General features: G+C 43.8%; 1 long non-coding RNA gene across 1 annotated transcript in view; it reads left to right on the forward strand.

Annotated features, from left to right (window-relative positions):
• Positions 1-24,944, forward strand: part of LOC107185037 — a 478,211-nt gene that overhangs the window by 153,712 nt on the left and 299,555 nt on the right. The window contains exon 2 of the long non-coding RNA XR_001515943.1: positions 21,355-21,365. This is a non-coding gene — a long non-coding RNA (uncharacterized LOC107185037). The remainder of the gene's footprint in view (positions 1-21,354; positions 21,366-24,944) is intronic.

Raw genomic sequence — 24,944 nt, forward strand, 5'->3', positions numbered from 1 at the left:
TGGCACCAGGCCACATGAAGGCAGCCAGGACTGCCACTCTGTTGTCATGCTCCCCACATCACAGATTTGTGAGTATCAGTTGTATACCTTGTCCCCAGGTCTCCTACCCCAAATTATGGATTTATGATACCCTGAGCCTGCCCAGCCCACTCCAGTGGAGGGAGCTAAGGGAATTGGCCCCTAGTAAGCACAGCCTGGAAGGCTTTGGTCAGGATGAGAAGAAACAGAGTACAGTAAGCGAGCACTGGCCGTGTGCTCCCGATTCCTACACCAGGTGTAGACGGAGTCCAGCCATTAGAATGATTCTGCCATGAATGGCCCCCTGGCCACCTTAAGCCTGAAGCTCCCTTAGAGCATGCCTGGCTCATCAGTCTCCATCCTATCCTGATCCTCATTTGGATGCAGGCTTCATGCTACTTTGGCTCATGAACTTGGTGGCAGATTTCTCTTGCCTCCTGATCTTCTCCCCAGAGCCCCAAGCCCCCAGCTCCCTGGACTGGCAGTGTCCCCATGGACCTAACCCGGTAAGGGGCCCCTCCCAGATTTGGCTGGGACCCCACAAGCCTAAGTAACCTCAATGGGACTTGTTCTCCTCTTGGCAGGATGTGCTGAGGGCAAGAGAAGTAGACATCGCGTTCATTCCTGGAAGAGGTCTGGGGGTCTGATGAAGCCAGGTAGGAGGCGAGTCTGGTGAGCATACGGAGGGCTGAGTGCCACCTGCCCCCCTCACTAAGCAAGTAGGTTGCCATGTTCCTCGTGGCACGGGGCCTGCTGGAAACAGCCGGGCCCAGCCAGGTACCAGGTACGCAGAGCGGATGGAAATTAGGCAGCAGGCCGAGCGAAGAGCAGGCAGTGGGCCTAATGGAGACATCATAGCCCCTGCCTTCCCTTTCCCCTCATTTTTAGTTTAACTAAAGGGAATCCACAGAGGGACGTGCAGGCAAGCCAGAGCTCTCTTTCTGCTGCTTTCTCATTGCCTCGGGGGTCTCGGGACAGAGGGAAAGGTGGAAGCAGAAACCCTGGCCAATGGCAGAAACAGGATATAGAACACAATAAATTAAAACAGAGAGTATTAAAGCAAAAGTTCAAGAATTCAGTAGAAGATTGCCAACTGGCATGCGTGTTACTGGGATTTGGAGGAGGGACAGGGTTTTTGAATTGAAATGATGCTGAAAAAAAATTCACAATAAAGGTACAAGTAGGTGAGAACCCCAGTGGATAACAGGGAAGAGAGAGGAAGGCACTCTGAGGGCAGAGTGATGGCGGTGCAGAGGGGAACTAACTGGTTAGTGCTCTCTGGTCAGCGCTATGATAGAGTGAAAATTTAGGCTGGTAAGACAGCTCGGGAAAAATAGAGGCTCTTTCAAAGTTTTCTAAGCCTAATATTGAGGGGTCACTCTCTAACGGGAACAGCTTTTCACCTAAATTGTACTCTGTATCAAATTAATAAACTCTTTGGCTGTTTGGACAGCACCCTCTAGTGGCTGCTTTTTCTCCACACATTTTGGCATGGGTGTTGAGGACTCAATTTAATTTGGGTGCTCTCCCTCCAGCCCATGTTTGATCCTTAGTCGTCCAGAGAAGTGCCCCTGTGTCCTTGAACTCTGCTATAATTTTTTTTTACAGCAATCACATCTCCAGTTCAGATGGGTCAGCACCACCCCAGCCAGACTCTAGTACTGGTAAAAGCCCATCACCGGGCTTTCATCTGAGTGTCTGTGTAATCTAGACAAACTCTCTCCTATTAAAACACACCGCATAAGGTCACCTTCCTCTTCTACAAATCAGGGGTTGATGCCTGGTCCCCAGCATTTCTATTAAAACCCAGCAACCTTCTGCCAGATCCACAAAGGGCAGGGCGTTGAAGCTGCCCAAATGTGTGGGCCAACGTGCCCCCCAATAAAACTTCATACCAACTTGCTACTGGAAAGAAGTTGCCCATATTGAAGCAGCCACAGTGTGCTTACCCCGGGAGCCATTTGCCGGAGACACATCTTTCTTAGAAAGGCAGTGGCTCGGAGTAACCAAGGATCGTCAGGTCAGGCGGGTGGCTCTGGGCAAGTAGCTAAACCTCCCAGCCTCGTTTCCCATGCCTCGGACCCCGGCCCCATTTGTAAAATAAACACCATAATGTCTACCTTGCAGAGTTATTTAATGTAATAATTTTGTGTCTGTAACAAACATTTCTCAAATAGAGGAATAAAAATGGAATGGTTTGTTTGGTAAAGTTCTGGGCACATTGTAAGTGCTTTTGGAAAAGTAGATCCCAGTGCCACCACTTAGGGAATGGGGGTCTATTTTTTTAAGCCTCATCAAATAATGGGGGCACTTTCCTCCTTGCAGTGCCGTGCGGGAGAGGGACAATTAAGGCCCAGGGCCCAGGGGCTGGGGTGTACTCAGTGTTTTGTAAATGTCACCTCCTATTTTCATACCTTGAGAATGCCAGGGGGTAAGTGAATGTCGCTCTCCTAGACTCATGGTTGGTAGGATTATTTCATGCCCTTCCTGTGCTGGGGAGGGGAGTGTATGTCACCACATTTAGGGTCCCTTGCCTAATAGGACACAGTGTCTATGAGTTCCAAACCAAACTCGCCTCCAGTGGAACCGCACGTCCACTTGCTCCAGATGAAATCACTGCTACAAAAGGAAAAGTCCTCCAAATGCTTATTAGAATGGCTCCCAAAGCTCCCTGGGTGCTTAATGTCCTTAAGCGGCATTTTCATAATTGAAGCGTAAATGAGCTAGAAACCTATGGATTTAATTTCCTTTGAAATGCATATACATTGAAAACTTAAGGGGGATGTACTCTGAGCAAAACATAGTTGTGATTTTGTCACAGGCATGACACTCGCAGAGTGAGCCCAGCCACAGTCCACAGTCCACAGGCAGCCACGTGGCCCAGCTCTCCATAAGTTCGCAGAAGCTGTGGCCACTAAAAGTTTGTTCACCATTGCTGCAGGTCAATGGCTTGCCTATCCCAAGGCCGTGGCACTGAGGTCGGGTGGAGTATTCTGTTTGCTTGAACCACAAGGATGGATCCAACTGTATTGGGCTCAGGGGAGGCCCCTCCCTTTCACCCAGCAGTCCCGACATGCACTGCTGCTTCACCAAACGTGGGTACACAGCTCCTCCTGCTCACCTTGAGCTTTGAGAAGCACCCATTCTATCTCTGAAGCTAGAGCTTCATACCTCCCAAGTCTTCAAACATTTTTGAGAGTCACTTGGAATAAGTTTCCTCTAAGTTCCCCTCTAATGCACACAATGATCCTTTCCCCAGGGTGGAGGTGTGCCCCTAGGGTTTTGTTCCTGGTATTTGTGCTTGTTTACCACATGGTACCCAGCAAAGACACAGAAGCTGCATGTTCTGGCAGGTCCCCCCTCCTGGTATGTTCTCTAATACTTGTCTATCCTTCCAGGCTCACCTTCAGAGTTTTCTCCATGATGATTCTTTTAAAAAAATATTTTTATTGATTTCAGAGAGGAAGGGAGAGGAAGAGATAGAAACATCAATGATGAGAGAGAATCATTGATTGGCTGACTCCTGCATGTCCCCCTGCTGAGGATCAAGCCTACAACCTGGGCATGTGCCCTGACTAGGAATCAAACCCTGACCTCCTGGTTTATTGATTGATGCTCAACCACTGAGCCACACTGGCTGGGCTCCAGGATGCCTCCTTGACAGCTATCACCACACTGGTCCTCAATCTTTTAATCCAACACTAGACTCTGTGACCCAATATAACCCAACTGATTTTCCACTATCTAGACCAGTGGTTCTCAACCTTCTGGCCCTTTAAATACAGTTCCTCATGTTGTGACCCAACCATAAAATTATTTTCATTGCTACTTCATAACTGTAATGTTGCTACTGTGATGAATCATCATGTAAATATCTGATATGCAGGATGGTCTTAGGCGACCCCTGTGCAAGGGTCATTCGACCGCCAAAGGGGTCACGACCCACAGGTTGAGAACCGCTGATCTAGACCAAAGCAGTGGAAGACTTAATGGAAGCCATGTAAAAACCAGTAGATGCCTCCATGATGGAGATGAGGCACCTGGGAAAGTGTGTAGAATACCCACTCTGCATTATCCAGTCACTCTCTCACTCTCTCACTCATTCCTCACTCACTGACTCCTCACTCACTCACTCTCTCCATCCATTATCAGCCACTGCATCAGCCACTTTAATGTGATATTTGCTCTCTTCTTTCAATCAGCAGTAACTGAACAACTCCTCTATTTCAGATAGTGCTATTAGGGAAAATATAAAATAATTAAGGAATGACCACTGCCTATAGGATCCTCACATATCAGTGCAATAATCAGACTTTTACTAAATACCAACTAACATTTATGTAGTCATCCCAGGGTGCTAGGAGCTGCTATATATAGTTTATATGCATTGATTCATTCAATCCACACAATAACCCTATGATGTAGGCACTATTAATATCCCATTTTATAAATAATGGAGTTGGGACATAGAGATTAAGTGACCTACCCAGGTCATTTACATGTGTTATAGTTAGTGTTAGTATATTGGCATATGAAGTGGAAATGCAGCAGAAAGAGAAGTTACTCTGCCGAAAGTAGTGATGGGGATATTTGCTGAGGAAAACCACATTTCCGTTACGTGGATACGTGTGCAGTCCACACTGGTTTGATGAGCAATCTGACTCCAAACCATGCCTCGCTCTTCATCAGATCTTCTCCTCCCCCGACAAGGGAGGGTGTGCAGGGGGCTGACCTGACAAACTCCAGAAACAAGCCAATTCAGATATTAAGCCCAGGATAATTCCAATGTGAAACAGATTAAACCCTTGTTGGGGTGGGAGGCATGCATATCCCTTAGCAGTTCCATTCAGGGAAATTGGCATTGTTTTGGATCATTGCCTTTGCATCGGCCTGAGTGTTATCTAAGAGAAGTGTGTGATTAATGGCAAAGAGGCTTGTCTTTCCTCCCCCGTGTATTATTGCCCTTGTCCCCTCAATATTGGTCTAGAGTTCTCATCAAAATAGTAAAATATCAGCACATAAAAGCAAGAGGTAAAGAGACTAAACAGCCACAAAATGATTTAGGAGAGCAGTGCTTAAAAAAAAAAAGATGAAAATGTACAGTGTTTATTTAAAATTGAAAGGATGCCCTAGCCAGTTTGGCTCAGTGGATAGAGCGTCGGCCTGCAGACTGAAGGGTCCCAGGTTCAATTCCGGTCAAGGGCACATGCCCAGGTTGCAGGCTCAATCCCCAATAGAGGGCATGCAGGAGGCAGCCTATAGATGATTCTCTCTCATCATTGATGTTCCTACCTCTCTCTCCTTCTCCCATCCTCTCTAAAATTAATAAAAAATACATTTAAAAAAATAAGATTGAAAGGATGTAGAGTAGAGTGGCCAGGGCTAGAGCCTGCTCTGGCGTTAGCTCGGTAGGTACGTCACCAGCTTGTGTCCTCACCCATTGGGTCTTTATTTACCTATTGGCTTTCTTCCCCTTCAATATGTGTCAAAAACACCTAAATTGTAGGATTGTACAAAAACACAAATTAAGTAACGTAAGTGAAACCACTAGACCTGTGCCAGGTATTGTGGGTAAACACAACCTCGCCTAACCCAGTTAAATTCCAAATAGATTGTAATAGCTAGTGGCCTTCTAATTTGGATCAAAAGATCCGACCATAGTTGACTTTGTGGAAGGCCTATCCCACCAGCTACCAATGTCTTTGAGAATTTCTTGCAACAACTCTCTTTTTCTGCCTCTGATTATAAATGTGCCCACATTTTTCCATTCCTAACGAAATTCCAGTTCAGTGTGAGCATTTTCCACGGTTTCTCCTTTGCGTTCTCTATCTCCCTCTGCCTATCTCCCCCTAGGACCGTGGCATCCACTCTTTGGGTGATCAAAGGTCACCCACGCGCTGGAGACACGCAGACCAGTTTCAGTGCAGACCTTTCTACAGCCACCTGTCATTTAGCTTCTCACACTGACTTCGTTGCAGACTTCTCTATCTCAGTTGGGACCTACATCATCCACCCAGTCACCTCCACCAGAAACCAGCATGTCTTTTTTGATCCATCCCTTGCCTTCACACCCGTCCATCTGTTAATTCATCTATTGGTTAATTCCACTCTTGTTCCTTTTCTCAAGAAAACTGCAGGAAACAGTTTTCCCTTTAGCGTATTAGATTCACTTATCTTTTTCTGTGCTTTTAAAAGAATATCTGACAACTAGAAGGCATATCAACACATTTCCAAGAAAAAAAAAAGGGTGAGAAGTGATTCAGTTGTGTTGCTTGCCTCAGTTCAAAAAAAAAAAAAAAAGAGTGACTTCACTTGACTATGGGCGAGAACTAGAACATTCATTCTATGAATCAGGGAGAAATGCCGGAAACATCTGTCCTCCCAGAAGAAGAATGCTTCGCCGCTGGAGAAAGAGCTGTTAGCAAAACAGCCTCCGAAAGGTCAGACGCAGGGAAATTACAAATAGGAAGAGAGACATCGAGTGAAAAGGAAACTAGAGAGGATGATCCTGGCAGCATGGTACTGTTTTTTTGTTGTTGTTGTTGTTGTTGTTTTTTGTTGTTGTTTTGTGTGTTTTTTTTCCTGACTACATGATCAGAAAGAACCAGGCAGGAAGATTTTAATGTGGTCCACTGTGCAAGGAAATTGTGTTTATGGGGAAGCAGTGGTCAACAATGAGTGAGAAAAAAAATGGTATCTTGAGAACAGAGAAAGCTAAAGGTCGGAGGAACTAAACTGAGGTCAAGATGACAGAGGACTTAAGCTAATATAATAAGGAAATGTAAAATACGGTACAATTTAGGAAATGATGGTGAATCATTTGATAGCAAGTTTTGGTTCATTCTCTCTTGCAGATGGTATGTGCCACATCTTTCCAGAGGCCTTTGGAAACCAACAGCCTTTCCAAACGTAAAAATAATGCTACAAAGACAGTTGGACCATGAGTAGTTGCCCCAATCATGTGCATCATGTTCATTATTATACTCTAGGGATTGTGGTAAATTTCTTATGCATATTAACTCATTTACTTATTACCAGAACCCAATGAGAAAGTGCTTATCGCTGCTTCATCGTTATAGAAAAACCAAGGAACAGAGGGATCAAGTAACTTTCCCAAGTCATTCAGCTGGCATATGATAGAGGCGAGATTTGAAACTAAGTGGGCTAGGTCTAGAGGCTCATTTCTTAGTCATTTTGTCACATTTATGCCCAAAAACTAAATGAGGAAGGAGAGTAAATGTTCCTTTCCTGAGCTTAAAAATCCAAGGAAAAAATATATAACAAGCACCGATGGGAGACACAAAACTGTTTGGGATGAATTTCTGCCAATTTTCAGTCAAAAATCTAACTTTGGAGAGCCAGTTGCTTCTTGCTCTGGTTACAGGTTTGGCTGCTGTGATATCGCCTTTCTTTGCTCTTGGAATCACTTATTAGTAAGGCTACCGAACACACATGGTTATTAGACCCGCAAAGGTCTGAGGATATAGAAGTGAAATAAAAAAATAGTAATTCTGACATTAGCATCTCAGTATTCAATTGGTTCACAAATACAAAGGCCAAGTATCTCAGTGGGAATTGAGATGTGGATCAGAAAGTATACTGTGGCCCAGAGCAGGGAGCAATGAACCCTTTCTGTGGGGCCCAGGAAGGTTTCTTGGAGAAAATGCAGTTAAGATTCATCTTCAAGAAAAGGGTTGGGACTCATGTTTTTAAAATATAAGATATGTAACCCTAGCTGATTTGGCTCAGTAGATAGAGCTTCAGCCTGTGGACTGACGGCTTCCAGGTTCCATTCCCATCAAGGTCACATGCCCTGGTTGCGGGCTCGATCTCCAGTAAGGGGCATGGGGAGGCGGCCGATCAATGATTCCCTCTCATCATTGATGTTTCTCTCTCTCTTCCTTCCTCTCTGAAATAAATAAGACAATATTTTAAAAAATATAAAATATGTACTTTGAAGAAAAATAGGTCTCATCATAATTTTGTATTTGGAAAGAAAAATACATTATTTCTGTATTAACACAAAACATTAAAACTACAATCACTTTTGCTTATGGAATATAAAAAAGATCAAGAGACATTTTCTGTATTTTCCATTTATAAAGGAGAGAAAGAGTTATAGTATGTTAATAAACACCTATTTTGAACATGAATTAGACTTCTAATCAAAATGGTGACCCTGGAGGGTTTGGCTCAGTGTTTAGAACATCAGCCCACAGACTGAGAGGTTGTGGGTTTGAATCCCAGCAAAGGGTGTGTACTTCTGTTGTGGGTTCGATCCCCGGTTAGGGCGCAATCAGGAGGCATAGGGCATGAACTATGTAATTACAGTGAGATGGAGAATGAAATCCAGGACTAAATCCTTCCACGGAAGTGACTATGTGCAGGTTGGAAGTCTGGTACAACCTAAATATAAAGTATCCAAACAATAAAACAGCAGAGAGGTGTTTTAGCTAAGTTGTAGGCAATGTGATTGCGGGGGGGGGCGGGGGGGGGGATCACACCACAAGAAGTAATACACAAATTCCCACCAGTGTGAGAATGCCCAATACAGAAGGAATGTAAAATCTAGGAGGCAATGAAGTATTAGGAAAGTTGTCAAGTAGGGATTCAGTTGTCAAAGTAAGAACTTGATTCAGTCCTCAGACCTGAAGGAAACAGATACATTCGGCTGACAAACACCCAGATAGTCCGGAAGGACAAGGAGAGAAGCAGGACATGAGTGTTCTTTGTTAATTTAATGGGTGCTAAATGAAAGCCAGTCAGCCAGAAAACAAGACTGAATATAGAGTTCCTGAGTGTCAGGCAAGAGTGCCTCGAATCTTCCCTTCTCACTTCTGTACAGTAAGATTTGATGTAGGCCATGGACATGGGGCTGATCTCTGGACACAGCCTGCTGGAGAGGTCACCTGTAGGAGAGCTGAAAGTCACCTCAGAAGTAAGCTAAACTGATAAGGAGATTCTTCAGTGAACAAAATATTCATCTATTTCATTTTTTTACTTAAGAATCCTTGTCCAAACTCGCATTTTCTAGTTGTCTACGGTTACCCACTCTGTTGCTGCAGGAGAAACTCAGGAAGGAATTTCCTGTTTGTTTTGTGGGCTCTTTGCTCTGTCTTCCATTATCTCACCAGATTTGTTTCTTGATGCTCTTCTAGCCCACTTTTCCAAAAGCCTTTTATCTTGTGGTTCCTAATACCTATTATTTAACCTCAATCTTCTCCGCGGTCTGAAAGTCCACTCGGTGACCCCTGAAGGGCAGTGGTGTGTTACATCAGCCCCCCCTCAACTGCAATTCTCCCATCACCCATCACGCCAGAATAACCTGTCACTTTCGGTAGTTTTCGTTTTTCAAGTCTCATGTTTCATTTTTGCAGAGGATGCCGAGAGGAAGAGGAAAATGCTGGAGCAGAGAGGGAAGATCAATATCCCACAGGAAACCAAAAACCCTGCTTTCTCTTGTGTCTGATGTCAGCTTGTGGAAAGGAAGTTTCGCAAAGTCTCGGCCTGCTTACCTTTGCGCACAGGTTTAGTGAAGCATCCTTCTGAAGTGCGGGCCCTTGAGGAGAGAGGTCAAAACTCTGAAAAGTGCTCTTTAGCACTGAAGTTCTTAAAAGAAGTCAAAGAGCCAGCAAAGCATGAAGACTGGAAGAGTCTTTGCTCTTTTCCAGGGGAGAGAAGAGGTGAAGGAGGGGTAATGCTGAGGAGAAGGCAAGAAGCTAGTTACTACACATGTAATTGGCTTATTCTATCATTATTGGGGGGGGGATCATGGAAATTGATTTAATGTTGCCTGCTCCTTCTGTAAAGTGTGAATGATGATACTTATTCGAATGCAAAACGTAAGCCCCTTGTACGGAAACAACGTGCCTATATAGATGCTTTGAACTCAATTGGAAGATTACTTCCTTTGGTTTAAAATATCCTTTAAATTAGTTTTTGAAAGCCCTCACTATTGGAATTGACTTTGAAGATAGAGTCATTCATTCAGTACAGTAGTACCAAACCCCTACTCCTCAATCTATGAAAGGCAGTGGGGATAAAGTGTGATGCATAGAACAGTTACTCAATCATAGAGATCAGGGATCAGAACAAAAACAGTTGTTTGCTATATCATATGCTAAATAACGAATCTTTATAAAGGCTATATTAGGAATACTATAAGAACTATGGATTTAGAGCCCATCAGTGAGATATGGAGGGTAAAGAAAACTTTCTTAGAAGAAACAACTTCTACTTGAGACCTGAAGGACGCACGGTGATAAGTAGTTGAAGAAAGACAGAGCATTTCAGGCAGAGGGAACCACATGGGTAAAGGCTCCAAAGAGGAAGAGTATGGCAGGGTAGAGACAGGAGAAGAGCTCAGTGTGGCTAGAACCTACATACAAGAGAGGGAGTGGGTGTAAGGTTGTACCAGATTTCTGACATAGCATCATGTATGTGATGGCTGCTCATTGATCTAGGGCAAGCAGTAGCAGCAGAGCTTTGAGTGAGAACATAATCAGTGCAATTTTTGTTTATATTCTGATTTTGAAATTTCTATAGGATATCCAATTGGTGATGTTAATAAACAATATGTGATTCTAAAACAGAGGAGAAATATTTGTGCTAGAAATAAATAAACCAATAGAATCATAACAGACATTTGCCAAATACCAACTGAATGCCAGGTATTGTGCTAAATATATTAAATACATCTCATTTCATTTTAATAACAACTTTATGGGGTAGGTACTACTTAGAAATTAGAAAAAAAATGAGTCTTAGAGATGTTGGCTGCCTGCCTGTGATAAAGATTAGGAAATTATAATCATGACTTTAAAGGCTCATAAAAAAAAAGGTTTTATGCCTTGATAATTAAACATTATTTAGATAATCCTAAATGAAAATTACTTTTAGTGAACTTGATTTTTCATCTTACCATAAGGCTTTCCAAGTAACATTAACCATTTTCAACAACCAAAGCTATGCTTAAAAATAAAGAAGAAATACCTACACTTAATACATTTAAATGATCTTTTGTATTAATTCCAAAGGTGTTAACTACTTCCATGTTTGCTTCAAAATTAGAATTGCTCTATATAACTTTGAATTCACTTATAATTATCATTTGTAATTATACATCTATAAGAGTATGATTATTTACTTGATAATGTTCTACTGGTATGTCTATCTTCCCCAATACACCCATAAAATCCTTAAAGGCTAGGACTTAGAGAATTTAGACAGAAGTCCAGGAATCGGCATGTGGTACATAGTAAGAACTTGGAAGGCAAAGAAAATGGATGAGCAAATGAATGAATGAACACCCAGGAGCCACAACCTGATTTCTAGAATGAGCAGCAAGATGTTCCCAACAATCTTTTTCCTATGAAGAAATGTCGCAGTAGTGAATGAATAGTTTCCTTGAAGGATGAAGCCACCAGCATTTAAACCTCATGATAGTACCAGTACAAACCACCCCCCAACCCCAGGTGCCTCTCCTTACAAAAACTAGCAGTAACTTGAGCAGACTGATACAAAGGCAGACCACCCGCTGCACGGAATAGTATGAAACATCAGCAATGAGTTAGTGTTAATCCATTCCAGGTTTAAGATTCTCTAAGAATATGTAAGCTATATAGATATATATTTCCCTTTGTCACTGTCCCAGCTTTCATAGCAACATAACAAGAACCTAAAGATGCAGACATTGAGTTTATGAGGCAGATAATGACATTGATGGATGGGTGTGCACCCTGAGGGCTGGATTGGAGATTGGACCCTCTCCCGTCCCTCCATTCTGCAAGGATCCCTAGTCAGCCAGTACACTGAGGCTCCGACATAAATCAGAGGCAACAATGAATGAGCCTGAAGAAACGGCCCGGTAGCACGCGCTGCAACCATAAATCAGGAACTAATTCAATCCTAGGAGATGCCTCCTTTGATTAATTTATGTCAGCATTTTCTATGCTGTCAGGCTCGGCCCCTGGTGTCATCCCTTACCCTCATTCTCCACCTTCTCTAGGCCAAAAAATGCCCCTGCCCACCACCACCAAAGAAAGAAGGAAATGAAACATCAGAGAAGATTCTAGAAGGCTGAGGACGATGGACACCATTTCCTCCCAAACAGAGAGATGAAGAAAGAAGACAGGCCTTAGTGAACCCAGGCTACAAGGGCGGAGGACTAACCACCTTCTGGTTTCCCACAAGCACCATTCCCTGTACTTGATAGTGAAAGGAGATAACCAAACCCTCACCTCCCAACTGCAGGAGATAGAACAGTTCTCTTAGCAGAGTTAGAAAAATATATCAATATATTTTTATTTTTTAATATATTTCTATTGATTTCAGAGAGGAAGGGATAGGGAGTGAGAGATAGAAACATCAATGATAAGAGAATATCCTGAATTGGAAATTGAACTGTGACCTCCTGGTTCATAGGTCAACGCTCAACCACTGACGCTCAAACTGGCTGGGCTCTATCAATCTTTAATTCTCAAGATGCAAATACAATCATCATGAACATTACCATTTATAATAGTGAAGAACTAGAAACTACGTAGATGCCCAACAATAGTAAAATTAACTGTGCTATATTTATAGTAAGTGTAAGTATTTACTTGTATGGGAATTTATTTATATGGAAAAAATACTCATGGAATTCCCTGACCGGTTTGGCTCAGTGGATAGAGCGTAAATTTATTTATATGGAAAAAAATACTCATGGAATCCCCTGACCGGTTTTGCTCAGTGGATAGAGCGTCAGTTCGATTCCGGTCAAGGGCATGTACCTTGGTTGCGGGCACATCCCTGGTGGGGAGTGTGCAGGAGGCAGCTGATCGATATTTCTCTCTCATCGATGTTTCTATCTCTCTATCCCTCTCCCTTCCTCTCTGTAAAAAATCAATTTAAAAAAATTATATATATATATGAATACTCACGGAATGCTGCTTAGTGAGAAAATGAACACCTGAATACATAGTGTGTTTCTGTTGTTTTCTGGAAACAGAATGTATTCATGCCTATCTATATTTTTATTACCCTATTATTTTACTCTATTAAACTCAATATTCTTATTATCTGTGATGAATATCTGTTTCTTGTACACTAGAAAAAAAGGACTTTAGAAATAGTCTTAACAAAGACTGGAGTGTAGGCTTCCAAAATCCTGGGAGTTGAATTCAATCTGTTTCTCTCGAGCTTGTAACATTACAAAGGATGTACTTGGTGTTATAGGACCAGTGTAGGCAGATGTGCCAGGTAAAAGGGAGACTGTTGTATCTGAGAGGAGCCTGATCTATGTGGGCAGACAGAGAAGACCACAGCTCGATTCAAATGGAGGAGGATGTGGCTGGGACGCAGGACACGTGTCTGCTAAGCACCCACTGGAGTCCTGAGCAAAGACGGTGCACTCTAGTTTCAGGCTGATGGTGACCAAGCTCTCCTAAAGCCGGCAAGTCATCTCCCCTATTGCCTATTTGTTCTTGTTATTAAAATATTCAGACCTTACTTACTTGGGTACAGGTTTACACGTATAAAGGAAGAAAAGAGAAAAGGACCAGAACAACCAGGTTTTCTATTATGAACCACAACCCATGACAGGTAACATCTATCAAGAACACAGTTTCTCTGCTCACACATTTAATTAAGAAGCTTGGAATTGAAAGGAAAGGACAAGAAAGGATGATGAGCCCTGAAAGAAAATTCTGTAATTCACTGACTCTGTGTGTGTGCGTGTGTGGTTGGGGGTGGGAGGGGAGGGAGGAATGTTTTAAGAGAGTCTGGATTTAAAGTGTTCCTGGATGATCAGCATTAGGTGTGGCCAACCCACTCAGGACAGGATGCACAGCATGAATGGACATGCTCAGAATTTAAATGTCTTCTTTTATAGATGCGAGCTGTGAACCTATGTGAAAGGCAAGTGAGAATGTACAGTAAACGAGATCTGTATATTGGGAGCCTGGTGTTTAGGTTATTAAAAAATGTTTAATTAAACTAAGAGAGGCAGCAATCTGTTGAAGATTATAAGAGAGCAGTATTTCTCAAACTTGGCTGTCCATCAGCAGTAGCTATGAGGCCTCATAAAATTACAGGTCTCCTGGGCGACTATTAAACAGACCTCCCGTGGGTGGGGTCTCTGAGTTCACACTTCAAAGTGAGTCCCCACATGATGGCCAGTTTCCATAAACACCAAGTTTGATGCATATGTTACTATTTCAAAAACAAAGCGCAAACTCTTGGGCAGAAGTCATAGAGAGACACATTTTAGGTTGGTATTGCAAGTATTTTCAATATAGGTTGTACAAAACTGAAGCTGTGCAGAACTGAAATGAACTGTTTATGAGGTAATGAGATCCCATCATGAAAAGGTAGCAATCAATGCAGTGGTCCTGAATTATTTTGCATTCATGCCACAATTTACACACAAAGCCCTCAAAACAGCAATCATCACCACGTAATCTCTACTGTGGTGTGAAGATAAGTTGCTCCTCCCACAAAAGCCTCCCCAGTTGTCCCACAACCCCTTTGGCCACCTTTCGACAACACCCTGCAGCCTGAACAGAGCTCTCCGCACAACAGGGATGCTCTCCTGTCTTTGCTTCTACCCGAGGGCAAGTCCCCTGGGCTTAGTGACCTTCCCAAAGGACTTGACCCAGCCTCTGGGACCTTTCACAACCCAGAAGGCTGTTTGTTTTCAATGTGAATATATTTATTAGCTACTTGTCAGGTGCAAAGTCCACAGTCGAATCATGTTTTCTATCTCCCGGAGACTATATGCCAGAAAAGGGAGATAACCAAGGAAAAGGATAGGAAGAAACCGTATTTTGGAATGCAGACAACCACTAGGCAGCACAATTTTCCAAACATGAACCAGGGTGAACGAACTCTGAGCACAGAGCTGAGCCTACAAATGAGCAGACAGATGTGAAGAGGCCAGTGTTTCAAAAAGAGGCCAAGTAAGAATGTTCAACCACGGGTTTTCCATGGAGGCTTTAATTAATAGTTTGGGGGAGCTTAATAAGCATAATTGACATAATTATTCCTCAGATTCTGAGACAAGGAGACTAATTTAAGCATGCAGGGCTGGCGCAAACACATGTACGGTGCACAGATGTTTCAAAGAAGACGTAGTTCTACTTCGGATTTTCAAATGATCTCGGAAGAGAGGAGGAGAAAGTCAGAAAACGTGTCTTTCTCAATGGCTGTCCAGGCTAGTCCTGCCTTCCTTCCTCCAGGCACAGCCATCTCCTGTGGCAGCATGTGGGTGGTCAGGTCTAAGCTGGCCCTGTCCCTCACATAAACCAGAAACCTTGGGGGAAAGGTCTCATTTTTGTTCATGTGATGTTGGCTTGGAAATGTGTTTGGGAAATACACAGGCAGCTGAAAGGTTCAAATCAAGGTTAAGATAGATAAACAGATAAGATAACTTACGAATTAATAAAGGAGAAGGAGGCAGGGTAACTCTCCATAAGGGCATTCTTAAGAAGGGAAATTACTGCACTAATAATAATAATGATACAAACACCCAAGGGTTTGATTGGCATTTCAAGGGGCCTGTGAAGTGAGCCCCATGGGTGGGGCCAAGGCCTATTCTCCTCCTCCATACAGATGCCTGTGGCCACCAGATGTGACTTTTGGGGAAGGGGACTGCCTACTGCTGTGTAGAGGAGGGGAAATGGTGAGCAAATGGATCCATGGAGAGGGTCCTTCATGCAGCAGACATGTCCTACGTGGCTACACAACACTGGTTACCACCCAGTCAAAGGAGAGTATGTTCTATTGTGAAAGATCCCAGAGCCCGTGGGGATCTAGACCCGCAGAGAGACTTGACCCCTGATACACAAAGCAAAGGGCGTAAGCAAGTCAGGAAATCAGACATGGGGACACTGCCTTAACTAGACATTTGCTAAGAAAAGCAGAGGAAAGGGCATTCCAGGTAGAGGAAGAGCAAAATGTATGAAGTAACTGTGGGTAGTTTGGCCGCAGGAAAATGGGTGTCCGATGGTGGCAGCAAAGTGGAGCCAGTGAGAAGGGGTGGAAGCCGAAGGGGCTGGAGGGCCTAGAGGGAGACAACATTTGTTGTAGCAACTAGAAGTGGGCACAGGAAGTAACCAGAGGGCCACAACGTGATCCGCATGCCTGCTTAGGAATGGCAGCAAGAATGGGAAGGGACTAGAAGTGAGGAGCAACCTAACTCCATGTCCATTAAAGAAGTGTTCTTTTTTAAAAAATATATTTTATTGAAATTTTACAGAGAGGATGGGAGAGGGATAGAGAGTTAGAAACATCGATGAGAGAGATCAGGGCCACAGGCCAACGCTCTATCCACTGAGCCAAACCGGTTAGGGCAAAGAAGTGTTCTAAGCGTGGCCTTCCACACACAATTGCCTTGCCTTCTCTCCACCTGTAGTGAGAAGGGGTCAGATGAATGAGGGAGCCCATGCCAGGGTCATTGTGCCCCCTGCCCAGGTGGGTTTTCATGGAGTTTGTTCAGATCTGCCCGGCCCCTGGGCTCTCATTAGGGAACGAGTGAAGGGCTCTTTGGCAGCTGGTGTGAGTGAGAAAAATGACAGTTCCCTTCATGTGAAGGTGAGCACGTGGCCTCAGAAGCTGATTACAGATGCACAGCAATCAGAACACTGCTCTGGCTTCTTCCCGGAACCTCCCTCCCTCTCACTGCCCCACGTCCCTGCTCAGTGTCAATTTAATTAAAATCAGAACCAATGAGGGCATCATGCAAATCGTCCGCAAGCGGGGCAAGGGCACCCCGAGGACATGAGAACTGCATTCCCGCCTCGCTCTCTCTCTGGGCAGGGAAATGAGAGGAAGGAAGCCTGAAGGGAGGGGCCGGGCTCCTGAGGAGGATGGACTCAGGAGGGAAGAGAGGACACAGCATTGGGGAGAGGCTTGGAGCTCAATGCACTTCCTGCTTCAGTTCCCTGCTCATGACACAGACATGACCTTGCTCATGACTATGGGGAAGTGGTGAAGACTCCATGCTAATGCATCATACATAACCTGGGATGATGTGTGTGCTGTGTCCATGAGCTATGATTGTGGAGACAAGTAGTATTCAAAAAAGGAAAAATATGTGCAGGAAAGGAGGATTTAAAAATCGTGCCCCACCCCCTGGAGGTTATGATATTCACATAATCTGTGCACAAGTGTTTCTAACAGCTTTATTCTTAACAGCCCCAAACTGGAACAAGCCAGGTGTCCTTCAGTAGGCAAATGGTTAAACAAACTGCTATGTCCATCCCATGGCTGCGATATGGCAAAAGAACAGGATCAACTATTGATACACAACAACCTGGGTGAATTTCAAAGAAATTTTGCTGTGGAAAAAAAAAAGCCTATTCTAAGACTATATGCTGTATAATTTCGCTTATGTAACATCTGGAAATGACAAACTTAGAGAAACCGAGAGTACATCAATGGTTACCAGGGGTTGGGGTGGAGGGAGGTGGGGGAGGGAGAGGGCAGGAAGGAGCTGAATGTGGTTAGGAAAGGGCGAGGGGTCCTTATGGGGTTGGAACTGTTCAGGGTCTTGACTGTGGTGGAGGATAGAGACACGTCCACGTGGTAAAATCACGTAGAACTAAATTCTCACACAATTGCAAACAACTGGGGAATCTGAGAATGATCAGGGCATTGTATGAGTGTCAATATCCTGGTGGTGATATTGTGCTATAGTTTTGGAAGATGTTACCACAGAGGAGACTGAGTAAAAGGTACATAGAACGTCTCTATTATCTCTTACAACTTCATGTGAACTCAAAACAAAGGAAAGAGTTTAATGGGGATAAAAACAATGGGAGCTTTCCCCATCAATTATACGATTGCTCTGGAGGAGCAGTGTTTATTTGTGCCCTAAATCATGAGTCACAAAACTAAACTCTAGGGCAGCAGTTCTCAACCTGTGGGTCGTGACCCCTTTGGCAGTCGAACGACCCTTTCACAGGGGTCGCCTAAGACCATCCTGCATATCAGATATTTACATGACGATTCATAACAGTAGCAACATTACAGTGATGAAGTAGCAATGAACATAATTCTATGGTTGGGTCACAACATGAGGAACTGTATTGAGAGGGCCAGAAGGTTGAGAACCACTGCTCTAGGGTGACCGTTCTACATCAGAAACAAGTCTGCTCTGAGTCAGACACTAGTTACTGCACATGGACCTCCCTCCCTCGGAGATGGTCGGGGAGCTAGAGGACTCGTCTGCAGAAAATAAGCGATTGGCAAAAGGCTGCCATCACACAGATCACTAATCCACGTGCACACGGGTCTGGTGAGGGCTGACATAAATTGAACATATTCACACTGGCTTTCTGGCCACTTTCTCAAAGCCTCATTTTCAAAGGACAAGAGCTTCGTGCTGAGCCCTCAGCAGAGGAATTGGAGGGCCTCCCTGAAACCAGGTCTCCCCGGGATCACCGGCCCCACACTCTCTTACAAGACCCTCGCCCCTGACCTGGCTTCTTCCCCAGCCTCCCTTCAGGAGGGCCTGGCATGAAGCAACACGTTTTCCCAGGGGAGAGGCTCCTGAACAGCCCTCTGTGTTGCTCTTCTGTTTCTTCCCTTCAAGTGTTTAACACGTTTGAGATTTTCAAGACAAAATGTGAGGCCACCCCTGCTTCTAAATAATGTCACTGCTCCCTGGCTGATAGCACTTCTTCAGTGTCACACAAAGGAAAACCCAGGTGGCAGGAAACAAAGCAGGCTTCCTCCACAAGATGCCAGTCTTCCGAGAGGGGCCGAAGCTGCGAGAGCTGAAATCCCTGCCACGGCGGGACCAGAAGAGTAGCCCTTCCCTTGCTTTCTTATAACTTGAGCGCTAGGAAAACACCTTAGCCTTTTTGAAAATGTAAAGAAAAGATGCAGCCGTGCAATGTGTGTGGTTATCTGAGCTGAACAGATCTCTTAGTTATTCTTTCTTATGAAGACCGCCAAGGCTGGCACGGTGGCCAGCTGACTGCCAGTCATGCCCTCCAAGGATGGCGCAGCAGAAAAGAAAGGAAGAGGCAATCCCCTTGCTAAGGAAGGCAGCCAACTGCGTGCTCAACACAGAAGAAGCCTGCTTCATTCTCGCTCTAAAGGGGTATCATAGATCTCCAGCAGGGGATGCCAGGAGCTCAGAATCTCCCAAGGCTGCCAAAGCCACCTATCAGAGAGCGAGAAAGCCAGAGCCAAGATGCCCAAGGGTAGTTCACCTTCAAAACAGCGAAGCCAGTGAAAAAAGAAAAAAAAAAGTTCGCAATTAACTGTAAGTGGCTGATGGTGCTTGAATAACAAGGGTGTCAAGACATTCAGTGGAAATGAAGCAAAAGAATGCGTGGATGGGGCACATCAGGAGCTGTCACAGATCCCTGTTCCCTCAAAGAAGAAAAATCCCTGGAAGGACCTGGAAGAAGCAGGCCCAGAGCCATTTGCTCGTCTGAAGTTCAAGAGCATAAACAGCCAAGGTGAGGGCCCGAATGTGTCAAAGAAATTGAAAAGGTGATAATTTTGTCAGCACCCTGGGAGATGGGTAGAGAGGCCATATGGTGCCAAATAAATATTTGCTCCAAATAAAATCTCATTACTCTGACTGTCTTTGGGTTCCTGCCTCCGATTGTAAGTCTGCATTGAAAAGAAAACCTCAGGAAGCCCATTCTCAAAGGAATTCTACGTAGACATTGAAACTGAGAAATAAAATCTTTTTAGAGCGAAAATATTTGGGGATCCGAGAAAGTAAACAGAAAGTAGGCGCTGCCTGTACAATTTCTGCTGGATAAAGTGAACAGAGAGAAAAATGTTTAATAATCTCAAACCGTGTCTCAAATCTAGTCTCATTCTGCAGCCACATCTCACCCTCTAACACTTCCACTCCATGGAGGAAGGTCAGTAAGCCTGTAGAATTTCCTAAAGAAAAAGCATTCTCTGTCCAGCTGACATGGCTCAGTGGTTGAGCATCGACCTATGAACTAGGAGGTCACAGTTCAATTCCTAGTCAGGGCACATGCCCAGGTTGCAAGCTCCATCCCCAGTAGGAGGTGTGCAGGAGGCACCCGACCAATGATTCTCTCTCATCATTGATGTTTCTATCTCCCACTCCCTCTCTAAAATCAATTAAAATATATTTTTTTAAAAAAGAAATAGCATTCTGGTTGGTGGCAGTGTTCTCAACTGAGAAATCTATTAGAATTACAGTCTAATGGCTGTAAAATGTTTTTTCTAACCACTGTGAAATAACTACCCTCTTCATTTAAAAAAAAAAATCATTTTACGACTTGACTCTTCCATTCATTTATTACGAATCTACTATACTGGCAAAACCCTACCTAAACTTATGAGACTATATCATATAGGAAACCACGGTCATGGTTTTTTAAGAGATAATCCTATATAATAAAAGGCTAATATGCAAATTGTCCCTGCTACCGGGAGTTTGACAGGGAGTTCGACCAGGGGGTGGGGCCAACTGGCCAACAGCCCGAGGCCCCTTCCCTTGGCCAGCCCCGCCCCCGATCAGCCCCCCTACCCCAATATGGGGCAGGGCTGGCTGGCCAAACACCTGGAGCCCCTCCCTCACCCATCCCTGCCCCCGATCAGCCCAGATTGGGGCGGGCTGGCCAAACCCCACCTGTGCATGAATTCATGCACCAGGCCTCTAGTAAATTATAAGGCTTGAATTTTCACCTTCAAGGTGCTCATATGTATTTGGAGAACATCATTCAAAATACGCAAATAAAAGTAAAAGGCAGCGTGTGAGTTAGTGCCACGATGAGCCATTCAGCTCAAGAACCCGAAAGAAACCCACACCCGAAGAGGAAACAGAGTCTTGAAGGTCTTCTAAGACCTGCACAGGACCTCCTGCTCTGAACAAACACCTCCGTTCCCCATGATGCTAGAGCCTTCTCTCATTCACATTGAGATGTGACTTACTGGCTCTCATCAGAGGCCCACTACTTAGTGGCACAGACCCATGGCCACGCTTGATAAAATTTAATCTAGCTATCAAGCTCTGCAGAGATCATCTGAGGCTGGCCATATATGGTCCTCAGCTACTGCCCTAATCCTGGAGCAGAAAGAGGAGGGTTCCAAAGACAGCTTCAGATCAAGGGCAAGCACCTGAGATCCATGTATCAGGCTCTGTGCTCACTCATTCAGCCTCCATTGAGTCCCCACTTTGTAATAAGACACGACTAGATGTTTGGGGAGATACAATCATGAATATGATTCAAAATGGGGAACAGTGATGACGACGGCTATAGCAGAGGAAAAGAAAACATGATTTGCAAGTTCCTAGGAGGACTCGACCTCTTATGGAGATCTGATGAGGGTTGCTGGTTGAGTTTGCAGGCTTAGAGGATGAGGAGGTTCTGAATGAGATACAGTCTTAAAGGCACAGGGACGTGGGTACCTGGAGGAGAAAGAGGGCTTTCTGTGAGGAGGTTAATAGGTGAGAAAAGGCATGATGGTCTGAATAGCGGGACTGGGCATGGCAGCAACATCTGTCCCTGAGCTCTGCTGGTCCTCCATTATGTACACATAAAAATCACTATTGGCAGATCTATAAAACTCAGGTCCATTAAATTAACTATCCAGTGGAAGTAATTAAGACGGGGAACTTCAGTTCAGGAGGACAGTATATCTTTGTTATCAAGTAGCAGCTATTCACAGAAGACATTGATTGCAGGGTTATTAAACCTCCACAAATATGTTTTTAACCATACGTTATTTAACATAGAGCAATGACCTTTTTCAGGATAAATGGAAATGTTTTCCTAGGCAGGTAAATTATTGCCTACTGACAAACAGAGAATTGTTTCCCGCAGGACATTTCTGTCTTGTTCTAAATCTTTCTTCCTAAACGTGGTTTCCTTCATGTTTCATGGGAGACTGTGTGCATGACATATACACCTCTCACAAATTAAAATTTTGTTTGATGATCAGCTTGATTTTTCCCCAAATATGACTCTCTCATATTTCATTGCAGAAAATTTCTGGAAACTTCTACAAAAGCAACACTACAGAGCTTTCAAACCTCATACTAAAAAAGTAATGGGTATAGAAAAGCCAAGTGCAAGAAGTGAAGCATATTCATGATGTACTGCACACTTTCCGAAGAGTAAGTGTCAATCTATCAATTGTTAGATCAGTCCTACACTAAATACCTTAAGAAAAGCAGGAATCGACACCCCCCAATCAGACTTCACTCTCCAATTACATTAGGATAATCATTGTCCAGACTCATTTATGTTTGTGTAAGATAATTTTATTTCCCACACTAAAAGGTCCTTTATTACCAACCATCAACACCTTAATAGCAGTCCTAACTGTGAAGAAAAGCCACTTAAATTAATTCCACTTTATTCTGACTTTATTCCACTGTGTCAGCAGGGCCTCTCTGAGAGCTGCAGGCTTCAGCCAATCAGAGGAGGGCACACAGCCGTGAACAATGCTCCAACAGGAAGCACACAATGGTTGCACAGTGGAGACATGAGGGGGTGAAAGGAATTAGAGAACAATTGTGCATAAAGAATGATCCAGAAGGTTAAACCTACTAAGAAAACTCAATGAGAATGGGGGAGGCGAGGCAGATGATGGTCAGAGGGAATCAAAAGCAAGAAAAATCATACGTTTTGGTATTCTGGCTCTGATGACTATTTTATTTCAGGATAAAGAACACTAGTCCATGTCCAGCTCAGCTAGTATGGCTCAGTGGTTGAGCATCAACCTATGAACCAGAAAAGGTCATGGCTTGATTCCTGGTCAGGGCCCAAGCCCAGGTTGTGGGCTCTATCGCACATGGGGGATGTGCAAGAGGCAGCGAATCAGTGATTGTCTCTCATCATTGATATTTCTCTCTTTCTCTCTTTTTCTCCCTCTCTGAAATCAATAAAAATATATATTTTTAAAAAAGAGTACCTGTTCATGGCTGATATGATGCTTTTCCTTGGTAGGATACTCTAATCAGTTTATACCTTCTTTTTCTGAAACCCCTTCTCCCATCATGACCAGGAAAGAATGCAGTCTTTATCCCACTCCCCAGATGAAAAACTGAAAAACAGATGGCTTGTGAATTCTATAACATGAATGAGGAGGACCGATGATCGAGTAAAGATATTTTAAATCAAATTCTCAGAAGATACACATGAGCACTTATTCCCCAAGTCATTTACTTGAGAGCATATTCCAGAGATGGTATGACCACAGCCTGGGCATTTATGACATATCTTTGAGTTTTGACAGTTGAGGTTTAAATCCAGACATCTAGCCTCAATCTTTTGTAGTTATTTTGGTTCTGATCCAAACAAATGATCCAGCTTGCTCATTTAGCTAGTTCATCAGACTTGACCTTCAACAACATTTAATTGCTTCTCAGAAGCGCTTCCACTCTGAGGGAAATCAGGTTTGTTACCTCTGAGAACATGCGAAAAAATGGGCTTCAGGCTGCTTATGTAATTCCAACAGAGACATTTTCTGAATGTGACCCAATAGGGAGGAGTGGATACAATGGGGAGAAGTATTTGGTCTCCTCCTGGAGATGTTATGATAATTCATTTGCTTGGATCAGTTTTGGATGCTTCTTTACTTGTAAATCTCACTTCTGTGACCTGAGAGTGAGTAGTTATTTAAATTCAAGCCCGTGGCCTACCCCAACCAGCTTCTGAAGTGGATGCTCTCAGGATGTGGTGGAGTAGGACACAGAAGGAGCCAGAGGGCGTAGACAAAGGGAAGAAGAAGAAATAGGTCATGGAGATTGGGAAAGGAGGAGGATAAAAGAGAAGGGCCTTATCTCTGATAGGAACTCCAGAATATGTTATCTCACTCCCAGGTTACTCCATATCTTCCTGACCTGTAGTCTCAGGCATCCACACAAATTTTTGTGTCTACTGTGTCCAGGTGCTCTAGGTGTTGGGTTATGTACATGAACAAAACAGGTAAAGATCCTTTCCGCATATATTTTATTTGAGAAGGTGCAGGCAATCAATAATCAATAACAACAGATAAGCCAATTTATAGAGCTTTTAGATGGTGCTAAGTACTGTAGAAACTTCAAATAGAGAAAAAAGGGCACGAAGAAATAGGTCATGGAGATTGGGAAAGGATGAGGATAAAAGAGAAGGGCCATATCTCTGATAGGAACTCCAGATTATGTTATCTCACTCCCAGGTTACTCCGTATCTTCCTGACCTGTAGTCTCAGGCATCCACACATATATTTATTGTGTCTACTGTGTCCAGATGCTCTAGGTGTTGGGTTATGTACATGAACAAAACAGGTAAAGATCCTTTCCGCATATATTTTATTTGAGAAGGTGCAGGCAATCAATAATCAATAACAACAGATAAGCCAATTTATAGAGCTTTTAGATGGTGCTAAGTACTGTAGAAACTTCAAATAGAGAAAAAAGGGCACTAGAGCTGGACGGGATTCTACAATTTTAAATATGGTTATGGGGGTAGGCTTCATTAACAGGGTGGCAAACAAAGATTTGAAGCAGGCGAGGGAGTTATCTAGGCAAATATCTAGGGGAAAAACATCCTAGAACAATCATACCAAGTGTCCTACAGCCAGAGGGTGCTTGGAGTGTTCACAGAACGCAAGGCAGCCAGTGTGGCTGAAATAGTGAAGAAGCAGGTAGAATAGTGAAGAAAGTCAAAAGGAATTGGTGGTGGTGGTGGTGATGGTGATGGTGATGGTGGTGATTGTGGTGGTGATGGTGATGGTGATGGTGATGGTGATGGTGATGGTGATGATGATGATGGTGGTGGTGATGGTGGTGATGATGATGATGGTAGCAGTGATGGTGATGGTGGTTGATGATGATGATGACAGCAGTGATGGTGATAGTGATGATGATGGTAGTGGTGGTGATGGTGGTGATGATGATGATGGTAGCAGTGATGGTGATGGTGGTGATGGTGGCAGTGATGATGATGGTGGTGTTG

This window comes from Myotis davidii, unplaced genomic scaffold, assembly GCF_000327345.1.
Source record: "Myotis davidii unplaced genomic scaffold, ASM32734v1 scaffold809, whole genome shotgun sequence".
NCBI lineage: Eukaryota > Metazoa > Chordata > Mammalia > Chiroptera > Vespertilionidae > Myotis > Myotis davidii.